At 49.3% G+C, this 10,408-nt stretch overlaps 1 pseudogene; it reads right to left on the reverse strand.

The window, feature by feature from the left end:
- Positions 1–4,881: 4,881 nt before the first annotated feature.
- Positions 4,882–7,053, reverse strand: LOC116463998 (tubulin beta-8 chain-like; annotated as a pseudogene).
- Positions 7,054–10,408: the final 3,355 nt, after the last annotated feature.

Raw genomic sequence — 10,408 nt, forward strand, 5'->3', positions numbered from 1 at the left:
AAACATGGCATGAAAGTATTAAAGATGACACAAATAAATGAAAAGACATCATGCGTTTATGGACTGGAAGACAAAATCTTGTCAAGGTGCCATTGTTATCGATAGTCATCTACAGATTCAATAAAATCACTATAAAAATTCCAATATTTTCAAAAATAGAAAAACCTATTCTAAAATTCAGATGAAATCTCAAAAAACCCCAAGTACCCAAATCAATCTTAAAAACTAACAAAGTTAGAGGACTAACACCTCCTGGTTTCAAACTTCAGTACCCAAAACAATGCTGTACCAGCATAGTGACAGACACAAAGACCAACGCAATAGAAATAAGGAACCAAAAAAATATGGTCATGATTTTTAACAAGGGAGTCAACACTATTCAAAGGGAAAAGGAGGGTATATTTTTAAATGGTGTTAAAAATGGATATTTACATCTATCTATCTATCTATCTATCTACCTATCTATCTATCTACCTACCTATATGTATATATATATATTCCAAATTCGCTTTTTGCCTGTCATGTATGTTGCAGATCTATTTCCCCAGTCTGTTGACTTTTGACTTTGAGGCATTTTTTCTCTCATACAAAGTTTTAATTTTTATGGAGTCAAATACATCAGTCTTCTGTTCAGTGACTTCTTCATGGGTATGGTGTTTCAGTTTAGGATGATAAAGAAGTCGTAGATATGGATAAATTAGATAAATTCGATGGTTGGACAACACTAAATATACTGGATGCCACAGAACTGTACATTTAAACATGGTTAAAATGTTTTAAGTTTTATGTTATACATATATTACCACCAAAAAAGGACCAGGCTTACATGTTTATATGTTAGGGGTTTGGAGTACCTCTAACATTTATTCCCTTCCAGGGGAATAATTTATAAGCACCCACACAAGAAAAGTAGATACTGACTTCACAAATCTCCTTACAAGTCCCACAGCAAGGGCAGTCTGGGAAAGCAGAGGTGGAAAAAGTCACATAAACTTGAGGTCAATGTGAGACCTCCCACCCCCCTACTCTGGAATCAGATGGAGGAAGGCATGCATGCAGGCTGAGCTGGAGAGATGAGCTGGGGTGGGCAGAATGGTCCTCCCATGACCCTAAGTGCTCCTCCCATGACCTGAAGTGCTCCCACATGCTCTCAGGCATGTATCAAACCAAGAAAGCAGGCTAGGAGGGTAACACAGCTACCTGTATACAGGGAGCGATGAAATATCTGAGCTGCGCAAGTGAAGCACAAGGAGACAGAAGCAGTCTGACCTTTACATAGTGACCTGGCTCAAATAATTTCGGGCTCTCATTAACCAGGCAGGCTCTTCTCTCTGAGATAAGTAAACTTGAGGGGGTAAAGTGGGAGTTGGGGATAATGGAAAAGAAAACCTGGTAGTATTTCTTCTCTGTTATAAATAAAAAGTAAAACATAAATGTCATTTCTCAGGGCCCAAATGTTAGGTGAAAAAAATGTTTGTCATCTGAGTCATGTGATGTGGACTTTAGCAGAGCAGTATAAACATGGTCATTTATCCTTTCCCTCTCACTGAATGTCACACCAAGTGGCCAGCATGTCTGTGAAGGGCAGAAACTGGGACAGCCAAGCAGCTGGAAGAGGCCAGCTAGGAAGTACCCGATGCCCACTCCATAGTGGACTCCACACTTAAAAGACAAGATCAGCAAGTGTCAGGCTTCCTCACTAGTTATCCCCTCAAATAAAAAAATAAAAGTAACCCCTCCAGTGAACATGTGTGTGTGTACACACAAAAGTACACGCACACAGCTACATGCAAAGGGGAAAGGCTGGGAAGGAAGCAAATCCCCCTCTGAACACCAGTTACTTTGGGGAAGGGGAAGGTGAAGCCAACTGTCAGAATTACTCACCTTTTCAACCGACAAGCTTGCATCAATTTTGGCAATTTCTCATAAAAAGGCAATTTACACTCCTTGGGTGATCACCAAGGTCCTGCAAAACTGGGCCACTAACAACCACCTGCACCACTTCCCATGAGGCCAAATAATGCCTTCCCTCAAAGCTCAGCCCTCCCACCCACCTCCCAGTCCTGTCCCATGCAGGGGGCTGCCGGCCTCCTGGGGTACAGGGGTCCAGGCCAAACCCAACCCACAGATGGTTGGTGAAACCAGCATGTATCCAAGGGCCTTTCCCCCACCTGGGCCGTGTGCCCACTGCATAGACAGGCCTGTGCTTTTTCCCCTAGGACAGAGACACTTTTCTTCCATTGGAATGAGGGGTGGGGAGATTTGATAGTGTCCTGTACAGGTTGGATGTTAATCTGCTGTGGTGCTCTTGGAAAAGCTTGCCTGAGTTCGGCGCTTTCTTAGCACGTGGTGTTTGCTGCCCTTCAAGCTGCAGGAGTCCCAGAAGGTAAGTGCTACTGCAACCTCCATTTACTGATGAGCAGAGGTCAGGTGATCTGCAGCCGGCCAAGCAGCTGCTAAGTGGCCAACAGGCTGGATCTGCATCTCACTTGCAGAGGCCCTGCCTGGCTGCTCGGGCTGCCCTGAGACTCACTCCTCCTCCTCCTCTTCCCTCCACAGCTCTCCTGGCTTCTATCCTCAGGTGTGCTCCAGGTGGGGAACACCTATGGATGCACCAGGGTGCAACTACTCAGACTCCAGCGTGCAGAAGGGCCCCGGCTCCATGCTGTTTCCATATCCAAGCCCAACCTCATCTAGAGATTCAGCAAATCCAGGCCTCCCTGAATTCCCTGCAAAACCAAACTGAACACTACAACCCCCACTACACTGGTTAGCTGTCAGTCCCAGCCCCTGCTCCCTCCTGGGCCCCTGTCTGTACAGTTCTGAGGTCCTACAAGAATGTTGAGATCCTAAGCCGACTCTCACCCAAAGAGGTAACCAACCAGGGACCTCCAGGGGTAGAGAACATACCTAGACGGGTTCTGCTGCCTGTAGGCTTGATGTCCTTCCCCTAGAGCATGCTATGCTTGCCAGGCTGGAAAGGGGGCTCCAGAAACTTGGAAACCTGGGCCTGTAGCTGGCATATGGGAAAGAGACCTGGAAAAACACCACTCCTGTCCATGAAGCCCCCACATGGAACCAGGTAATTGGGAAATACACCAGCACCAAGCCTGTCCCCCACTCAGACCCAGGTGGGAACTGCAGTGGTGACTTGCCCCCTCTGCCAGTCTGGCTGTGCCACTACAGGAGGGAGGAACATCTAGCCCCACAAGTGAGTGGAGACACTAGGTGTGGGCAGGTTCCAGTGGTTGCTGCAGCTGAACCTTCCCAACCAGGTCCATGCAAGGCCATCTCAGATGGGTGCACACCTGGGTTGGGCAAGGACACCCCTCAGACAGTGAGAGCCACCGAGGAGGGCTGTCACAGAGGCCCCTTTTCCTGCTCCTAGAACAGGTTGGGGGAGTATGGGGGACCTCTCTCACCTCCTTCCAGGAGCCACTTCTTTCCAGATGAAACACTCTCCTGCCTGCCTGCTCCCCATTTGGCTGTGATAGACCATTGCCAACATTCAGAGAAAAAGGGGCCTCACCTGTTTTCCCAGACACGCCGAAGGCAGGTGGTCATGCCCAGGGGACCTGGGGTAGAACATGTACATCTGCCTACCGCTAGGCTATACTGGCTTCATCATATCTGTGTGATGGCGGTGGGGTGGGAATTACGAAGACACCATCGCACAGGCCATGGACAAGTTCTACAAGAGCCAGGGAGAAGAGCCTTCCGTGCATGCTGCCCAGCACCCAGCTCACACACACACACACCTCTTATTTGAAGCTTCCCCAAAGCAGGCTTTTGCAGTCCAGGCTCCCTGAGAAGCCTGGGGAGGAGACTCTGCCAGGCTGAAGGGCCTGTCCCCAAAGGTGCCACCCTCACCAGGCTCATCCTGACAATCTTGGATGATTTTTGCCCTGAAGTTTTGTAGTGGGGGACAGGAAGACAGCAGACACCGTGCATCACCCACCTTTCCAGAGAGCATCAGTCCTCCAGACTGGGGCAGGTCAGACCTCCACTCGGGCGTTTTTCTCACTGGTTGCCACTTGGGAGAAGCAGCGTTTGTGAGCACCTTCCTGTTTCCCCAGGTCCTGCTCAGAAACCCCATCTGTGCCTTTGGAGAGACTGCCCTGAGCACACAGGCCCAGCAACTGCCATCTACAGCCCCCAGGACCTAATCTCCCTTCTACATAGGGTTCAGTGCATGTGATCATACACTGGGCTTCATTCCTGCCCAGTAGTCCCTACCAGACATCCCATGCCCACCTCACTAAGAGAATGAGGCCACACAAACACACCCAGGCCGTCATGGTGATGGAGTGACTTGGGGTCCTACTTGGCTATCCTTCATTGCTGGTTCAGAGCCAGCTGTCTGACCACATTCCTACCCTGAGATGGGACTTTGGGGACATTTTCCACCAGGGTCAATGACCCCTTTTAAAGTTCCAGAAACAGAGGGCCAGCTGGTCCCCTGGAAGTTTGGTACATGGGATAAGCCAAGGCTTGCCTTCAGGAACAGGTTTTCCACCACGTCGCTGCCCAAGGCCCAGGGCATCCCCAAGTTCATGTGACACCTGCTTGCCATGTCCACAGCCCATGCTGACCTCTCCTGGAGCCACTGGAATGCTTGTTCCTGGGCATGTGATAAGCCCAGACAGCTTCAGCCTTGCAGGACAACTATGCACATCTGGCAGCAGTAGCCAGAGGGCCCATGGAAAGTTGGAGGTGAAACCAGATGCTGTGAAAATTATTAGGCAAAACTGCATACTGTGAAAGCGCTTTAAAATGCAGCAGGAGAGGTGAAGACACAAACGAACAAGTGCGTAGCCACACATGGCTGTCAGAACACAAGAATCCACACTGCTGCCACCCTTTACTTAGAAAAGGAAAGTTCTAGGCCACCTCCTCCTCAGCACACTCCTCAAACTCCTCCTCCTCCTCAGCCATGGCATCCTGATATTGCTGATATTCAGACACCAGGTAGTTCATGTTGCTCTCGGCCTCAGTGAATTCTATCTCATCCATGCCCTCGCCCGTGAACAGGTGGAGGAAGGCCTTGAGCCTGAACATTGCTGTAAACTGCTGAGACACGCTTGAAGAGTTCCTGGATGGCTGTGTTATTACCGATGAAGGTGGCAGACATTTTTAGCCCCTGGGGTGGGATGTCAGAGACGGCTGTTTTTACATTGTTGGGGAGCCAGTCAGCAAAGTAGCTGCTGTTCTTATTTTGAATGTTCAACATTTGTTCATCCACCTCCCTCATGGGCATGCAACCCCTGAAAATGGCAGCCACCATTAGGTAGAAGCCATGACGTGGGTCACAGGCAGCCATGATGTTTTTAGCATCAAACATCTTCTGGGTAAGCTCAGCCAGTTAAGGCCCGGTACTGCTGGCTGCCCCAGCTGGTCACTGGGGCAAAGCCAGGCACAAAGAAATGCAGCCGGGGAAATGGGACCACGTTCATGGCCAGCTTCCACAGGTCAGCATTCAGCTGGCCTGGGAAGCACAGGCACATGGTGACCCCACTCATGGTAGCAGACACCAGGTGGTTCAGGTCACCGTAGGTGGGTGTGGGCAGTTTTAGGGTCCTGGAACGTATGTCATATAGTGCTTCATTATCTATGCAAAAGGTCTCATCCGCATTTTCTATGAGCTGGCAGACGGAGAGGATGGCATTATAGGGCTCTACCACACTGTCTGACACCTCGGGCAAGGGCAGGATGATGAATGTGTTTATGGTCCTGTCTGGGTACTCCTCCCGGACCTTACTGAGCAGAAGGGTACCCATCCCAGACCCAGTCCCCCCACCCAGGGAGTGGGTCAGCTGGAAACCCTGCAGGCAGTCACAGCTCTCAGTCTCCTTTCTGACAACGTCCATCACTGACTCCATCAGACCCGTGCCTTCTGTGGCGTAGTGTCCCTTGGCCCAGTTGTTTCCGGCCCCACACTGACCTGTAAGACAGTACAGCCAGTCACTCGATGGCCAGGTGTACGGTCATCAGTAGTCATCACCATAATGAAAAAAGGGCCAAGTGCCACGTGTGAGGTGAGAGCACCATTCGCCCTGCAGGTGGAGCAAATGAAACCCCCTCCCCCAGTTACAGGACAGCAGCTTCCCCTGTTAGGAATTAAGTCAGGAGTCAAACCTGAGATGGGCTAACAGACCTCGCTGCGGGTGGCTCCTACCCATTTTCAGGGAAGGCAGTAGCCACGGCCCCAGCTCAGCTCAGCTCCCTGCAGGGAGTTTACATCAGTAGCTCCTCACCTTGAGGAGACACCCGGGCCTTCCTCCCAAAGCCCGTTTAGGAGAAGCAGATCGAGCAACTCGACTCGGAGGATAGAAGGGTGTTCAGGGGCTCTGGCTGCACAGTTCCCACAGCGATGACCTTGGGGCAACTCCTAGATTATGAGCCGCCCTGACCCCAGTCCTCGCCGGCAGCTCACCAAAAATGTTGTCTGGCCTGAAGATCTGCCCAAAGGGTCCCGAGCGCACACAGTCCACGGTGCAGGTCTCCAGATCCACAAGCCTAGCGCGGGGCACGTACCTGCCACCTGAGTGGGGTGGCAGAGCATGAGCGAGGGGAGGGCCGCATTCCCAGGTGGGCGGTGGGGGAAGAGGAGGGTCTCACTGCTGGCCTCGTTGTAGTACACGTTGATGCACTCCAGCTGCAGCTGGCTTTCCCCATGGTAGGTGCCAGCGGAGTCAATGGCATGTTCATCAGTGATCACCTCCCAGAACTGCAAGAGATGGGAGGGGCCAGAGGGGCCAGGGCTGAGTCAGCGAGGCGCCCCAGCCCCTCTCCCACCCCCACCCTCATCCGCACCCCCATCCCTAGGCCACCGTGTCCCTGGGGTCCACCCCGGCCGCCTCGCCAGCACCCAGTTCCACCACGTCCCCGGAAGAGATCCCAAGGGCCGCAATGCAGGGTCACCGCCCTGCCACTGCCAACATCTTCCCTGACCACCCAGCAGGCTGGGGCTGGGCCCTCAGAGCCCCAGCTGCCAACCTTGATGCCAATCTGGTTCCCGCACTGCCCGGCCTGCGTGAGCACAATCTCCCTCATGGCCAAGGCGGGATTAGGGCGGCAGGAGAAAAGGGAGAAAGAGGAGCAGATGGGCAGCGACCCAATCCGCCCCCCCACCAATGCTTAAATATCCCCACGCCCACCTCACTCAGCCTTGGATTGGGCTCCCAGAATAATCAACAGCTTTGCTTCCACACAGGTGCACCCACCTGTGAATCCCTTGGCGTTGAACGTCTGTTGGAGAGCTCAGGTGTCCTTGCTGTGGTCCTTTCCACGTTGGGGAAAGCTGCTCAGCTGGAGAACTTCCTTCCACGTCTTTAGTGAGACTAGATCCCTAGCTGAGTTGAAACTGAATTTTCCTCCCATGTGGGAGGGGAAGATTCTTGCTTCCATATTCACAGAGTGCCTTTGCACCTGTCCTAGATTGATAACATATTTTTGTAATGGATGGTTCCTTTCATCTATTAGGAAGTCTGTGGTTAGGAAAGGCCCTCCATATGTTAACTCAACAGGACTTAAGTATAAGTTTTACTTTGGAGCAGTTCTAACCCACAGTAAGCTATGGGTGTTAGAGACAGGCCTCTGATTTAGTGACAGTCTTCTTTAGAGTACGATTAGCCCTTTCACCTTTCCAGAGGACTGCAGTCTCCATGCAGAGTGAAGGTGATATTGGATTCTTAAAGCTGAGGATAGGTGATGGGTTAAGCCTTCTGTGAAAGATGGGCCATTGTCACTTTGCAGGCTTTTAGATTACCCAAACTGAGGAGTTTTTTTTTCTGGTAAACATTTTTCAGATGGGGTGGGGAATGCCTCGATCTAACCAGTGAAGATACCAGTAAGCATTAGCAAATATTTGAATCTCCTGCAGAAAGGCATCGGGGTAAATTAGAGTTGCCAGTTCTCACCTGGATGGGTTCCTCAATTTTGGACAGGTTTAACTGGAGAAGGAGAAAATTGCTGGCTGTTTGGGTCATGTCAGGCACAGAGCTCACAGTGCTGAGTCATCTGTTTTAGTGTCTTGAAAAGATTTACCCCTATAAACAAATGAGACATTGACAGAAACAAAGAATCCCTTCTAGGGTGAAAAGAATCATGAAAGTGCTGAGTTATATTCCTATGATTGGTACTTGGCATTAGTAATTTATTACCATCATTCAGCCAGCCAGAGGGGCCCTAGACTGAAATGTAATCCCTGGCCCATTTTTGTTCTTCTTCAGGGTATTCTCGCCCAGTTCTATGTATGCTGACCAGCACACCCATAAGCTTCGTTGGCCCTTTCAGTGCAGGAGCCTTGGCTGCGACATCTACAAGGGCATTTCCTTTTACACAGTCAGTCTCTCTTTTGATGTCCTCTGCAATTAATTATAGTCACTTTTTGGCAGCACAGTAGCACTTTAACAAGCTCAAAATCTGAATGATGTATGGAAAAGCCCTTGGGAGTTAGGAGTCCCTACCCATTCCAAATTGCAGCATAAGAATGAAGCACTAAAAAATCTTACTTGGAATCAGTGTAAATGTTAACTTTTAAATCCTTTCCCAACTGCAGGGGCCTAGTAAGTTCAATTAACTCAGCTTTTTGAGCTGAGGTCGAGGCTAGCAAGGCTTGTGCCTTGATTCTCTTGTGCTGACTAATAATAGCATATCTAGCCGTCCTATTTTCCCGATGCATAAAACAACTTGCATCTGTTAACCACTCTTCCTTGGGATGGTCAAGGGGCTCATCTCTCCTAAGTCTGGCCTGCTAGAATAAATTTGTTTCATAACCTGTGACATGCTTTGGCTGTGTCCCCAGTCAAATCTTAACTTGAATTGTAGCTCCCATAATTCCCATATATCGTGGGAGGGACCCAGTGGGAGGTAATTGAATTGGGAGATGGGTCTTTCCCATGCTGTTCTCGTGACAGTGAATAAGCCTCATGAGATCTGATGGTTTAATTATTTATTTTTGAGACAGACTCTTGCTCTGTTGCTCAGGCTGGAGTGCATTATCATGATCTTGGCTCACTGCAAGCTCTGACTCCTGGGTTCAAGCGATTCTCCTGTCTCAGACTCCCGAGTAGCTGGGATAACAGGTGCCCACAACCATGCCTGTCTAATTTTTGTACTTTTAGCATAGACAGGTTTTCACCATGTTGGCCAGGCTGGTCTCCATCTACTCACCTCAGGTCATCCACTGCTTTGGCCTCCCAAAGTGCTGGGATTACAGTGGATGGTTTTATAAAGGGGAGTTTCCCTACACAAGCTCTTTTGCCTGCTGCCACGTAAGAGATGTGACTTTGCTCCTCATTTGCCTTCTGCCATGAATATGAGGCCTCCCCGACCATGTAGAACTGTGAGTCAATTAAACCTCTTTTCTTTATAAATTACCCAGCCTCAGAGATGTCTTTATTAGCAGCATGAGAACAGACTAATACAACCTGTATTCCAGAAAGCCTGGGAGCACCTGTGGACTCTGGCAGATAAGTAGCTGGGTTTATGGTTTGGCAGGCTTTAACGGTTATGTCTGGAGTGTCTAGCAATAAGGCCTGACACGTTCATAAATATTCTCCTATTATCCACTGCTGCCCTCTAGCTTCCAGGACCACCTTCCCTTGGTGTGGGGTCAGAAACCTGTAGGTGCTGTTCTAATGTTAGTTTATTAGCTTTGCCTACTAGAAAAGTGGTAGCAGCAATAGCTCTCAGACATCAAGGACACCCTGAGGCCACCTGATCTACCTGCTTAGAAAATTAGGCTACTGTCCTTGGAATGTCCCCCAGTTTTGGGACAAGATTACCCAAGGCCTATGCCTTACTTTTTGGCCACATAAAGGAAAAATGGTTCATCCAACTTGGGGACTCCCATGGCTTCAGCAGAGCCCAATTTCTCCTTGAGAGTATTGAAGGTTTGCTTGCAGTTCTCATTACATTCTACAAGCTCTAAATCTTTCCCTTTAGTGTATCATATAAAGTCTTGGCTACATGTCCAAATCTGGGCACCCATAAGAAGCAGTACCCAGGCATCTCCTAAAAAAGCCCACAGTCATTTGTTGGACTGGGACCCTTGGGTGACTAAAATAACTTTTTCATCTTCTAGGGATGTTAATCAGTTCCAGAGGTTAAGACAGATTACAAATATTTAAGTCTTTGAGTCAAAATCTGAGCCCTGTATGGTGATATCCTGTATCTGCAAGTTCCCAGGAAATTTACCAACTTAACAGAATTATTATTTGAGTCTTCTTTAGTTGGGCTAGCAGTGAGCAAGTCACCTACATACTGAATAATTGTGTCCCTTTCCAATTGTAGATTCCTTAAATCCTTAGCTACAGCATTTTCAAATAAGTGGGGGCTATCCCAGAACCCTTCAGAGATTACTGTCCAGGTTAGTTTTGAGGCTGAATCCATATCTGGATCAGTC

Source organism: Hylobates moloch, unplaced genomic scaffold (assembly GCF_009828535.3).
Source record: "Hylobates moloch isolate HMO894 unplaced genomic scaffold, HMol_V3 SCAFFOLD_119, whole genome shotgun sequence".
Taxonomy (NCBI): domain Eukaryota; kingdom Metazoa; phylum Chordata; class Mammalia; order Primates; family Hylobatidae; genus Hylobates; species Hylobates moloch.